At 44.6% G+C, this 3077-nt stretch overlaps 1 long non-coding RNA gene across 2 annotated transcripts; it reads right to left on the reverse strand.

The window, feature by feature from the left end:
• Positions 1-615: 615 nt before the first annotated feature.
• Positions 616-2776, reverse strand: LOC149125392 (uncharacterized). 2 transcript variants are annotated; one of them, XR_016211400.1, is made up of 3 exons: positions 2664-2776; positions 2044-2213; positions 616-795 (listed from the first exon to the last, which is right to left on the reverse strand). It is a non-coding gene; the product is annotated as an uncharacterized LOC149125392 (long non-coding RNA). The 2 variants fall into 2 exon arrangements; XR_016211401.1 differs by lacking the exon at positions 616-795 and adding an exon at positions 976-1253.
• Between the last annotated feature and the right edge of the window lie 301 nt (positions 2777-3077).

The following is a 3077-nucleotide window of genomic DNA, read 5'->3' on the forward strand; positions in this document are numbered from 1 at the left end:
GTTGATCCTCAGTAAGTACTCTGCAAGAAATGTCTGCTTCTAAGGAGACAAATCACACAGCCAACAGTGTGTCTGTCCTATAATAGTTCCTACAACCATCTTATCACTATCATTTGTTAGTAGTAGCAACTGATGGACTTTTGCCAATGTACACATGCATTGGGTTATTTATTTATTTGACAGGTAGAGTTATAGACAGTGAGCGAAAGAGACAGAGAGAAAGGTCTTCCTTCCATTGGTTCACTCCCTAAATGGCCACTATGGCCGGCGCTGCGCTGATCCGAAGCCAGGAGCCAGGTGCTTCCTCCTCATCTCCCATGCAGGTGCAGGGGCCCAAGCACTTGGGCCTTCCTCCACTGCCTTCCCGGGCCATAGCAGAGAGCTGGACTTGGAAAGGAGCAACCGGGACTAGAACCTGGCACCCATATGGAATGCTGGTGCTGCAGGTGAAGGATTAACCAAGTGAGCCACAGCCGGCCCCGCATTGTTTTTTTATAACATTGAAAGCCAGCAAAATTGATCTAGTCCTATTTATGTTATCTTTCGATATATTTGTTAAAATTACATTTTTAAAGTTTTTTTTTTAAAAATATTTAATTTATTTGAGAGGTAGAGTTATAGGGAGTGAAAGGGAGAGACAGAGAGAAAGGTCTTCCATCCATTGGTTCACACCCTAAATGGTCGAAACACCAGGAGCTGAGCCAATCTGAAGCCAAAAGCCAGGAGCTTCTTCTGGGTCTCCCATGTGGGTGCAGAGGCCCAAGCACTTGAGCTTTCCCAGGCCATAGCAGAGAGCTGGATTGGAAGAGATGCAGCTGAGACACAAACTGGTACCAGTATGGGATGCTGGTGCCTTAGGCAGAGGTATAGCCTACTACACTACAGCGCCTACCCCTAAAGGTTTTTTTTTAAGCTTTATTTAATTATTTGGAAGGCAGAGAAAGAGAGAGAGAGAGAGAGAGAGAGAGAGAGAGAGAGAGAGAGAGAGACATCTTCTATCAGTTGGTTTACTCCCCAATGGCCACAACAGCACAAAGGTTGGGCCGGAAGTCAGGAGCCTGGAACACCACCTGGGTCTCCTACATGGGCGGCAGGGATCCAAGTCCTTGAGCCATCATCTGCTGCCTTCCAGGTGGATTAGCAGGAAGCTGGATCACAAGTGGAGCTGACAGAACTTGAACCGGCTGGCACTCCAATACAGGAGGTGGATGTCCCAAGTGGCAGCTTAATCCACTGAGCCACAACACCCACTCCTAAAATTATGTTTTCAAGATTTAAATTGCCTTGTTATTGACATATTTCCTGGTAAGATGATAGCATATTTGATATTTATAGGGCAAGTTTCCCTTTACTCTTTCACAAAGGGGTCTTGACTACTCCTATTTAGTGTGCGTGCTGCTGAAGCAAACGCTGGGCTACTCCTATGCAATTAGCATTCTAGATAAATTTCAGAAGATAAATTTATCATTTCTGTAGTGAATCCTGTAGGGATTTTTGCTAGGAAGCTCATTGAATTCATAGACTAACTTGGGTAGACCAGATATCTTTATAAAAGTACATCTTCTTGTTAAAAAAAAAAAGCATGTCTGTCTTTAGGTTCTTCACTTACTCCTCTTGTGAGGAGCAAATTCCGTAGTTTTCTCATAATATATGTTTTTTCATGACTTTTTGATGACTCCTCATATGCCTGGATTTCAATCTTTTGCACCAAAATAAACATATCTGTTAATTCCATTTCCCACAAAACTTTTCGAAGTACCCTAAAGAAGACATTTTTATCTCGACTCTTCTGAGTTTGCTCTGTAACGTGATCGTCCCAACACAGGCATTTCCCATGGCTTCCCAAAGCCCAAGTCTCTCCCAGCATCACTCATGTCCCTCCCAGCTGAGGATGCCGACCTCCCACCACTGGTTCTCTGCTCTCCCCCACTACAGCGACTTTCCCAACGCACCGTGTCTTCCTGCCTGGCACCTTCTATACCTTCTGTATGGAACGCCTCCCTCCTCTCCCACCTTCTCACTGTCTGCTAAGCTTCTACTTACCCCTCACTTTCAGCTCAAGCATCGCCTCTGATATGAAGCCTTCCCTAAGACGGGCCCTGCTGTCTCCTTCCATGCTTCCTTTGCCTTCTGTAGTCTTCCCCATGTCCTGCTGACATTAAATTATAGATGATCCATTTGCTTTCTTTCCAATTCATCAGACGGAAATTTTCCTTGAGGGTAAGATGTCTATTAATATTTTCCTTGAGGGTAAGACAACATCTACCGATATTTTCCTTGAGGGTAAGACAATGATTATTAATATTTGGTTGCTATCACCTATTGCAATGCCCAAGGCTTCCTTGGCACTTGATGATATTTGTTCCACGCCCAATTCAGTGCACAAGTGCGTAAGTCCTGGAAATGTTGACACCCGGCAGGCCAAGTGGGCAAATAGTTGATATTGGTCCTCTTTCACTTGTGCCTTTTTTAAAAAATTTAATATCAAAGAGAGAGAGAGAGACTCACTTTTTTTTTGAGAGGCAGAGATACAGAGACAGAGTTCCCATCCACTAGCCTGCTCCCCAAATCGTGCAAATGCAGAAGCCAGGAGCTAAAAACCAACCAGTGTTTCCAATGTGGATGGCAGAAACCCAACTCCTTAAGCCATCACCACTGCCTACCAGGGTTCGAATTGGCAGGAAGCTGAGTCAGGAGCTGGAGTCGAGGATCTAACTCAGGCACTCCAATGTGGGACACAGGCATCCCAGCGGCCTTCCAACAGTCAGGCCAAATGCTGGCCCCCAGTCAGGCTTTTTATGTTACTATGGTGATGATGTGACAGGTGGGGCTTGCTTGAGGGCAAATTCTAGTTTAACTCTTTTCTCCTGATTCAGAAATAACTTTCTTTTCCTGCTTAATTTTACAGACACGTTGAAATACTAGGAAGACTACTTTTCTAAAGATCTTTTTTTCCAAAAAAGGATTCATTTATTCATTTATTTTGAAGAATTACAGAGAAGGAGAGACAGAGAGGAAGATCCTCTACCTGCTGGTTCACTCCCTCAGATGGCTGCAACAGCCAGGACTGGGCCAGG

This window comes from Oryctolagus cuniculus, chromosome 7 (assembly GCF_051225735.1).
Source record: "Oryctolagus cuniculus isolate XC-2025 breed Fujian yellow rabbit chromosome 7, ASM5122573v1, whole genome shotgun sequence".
Lineage (NCBI taxonomy): Eukaryota > Metazoa > Chordata > Mammalia > Lagomorpha > Leporidae > Oryctolagus > Oryctolagus cuniculus.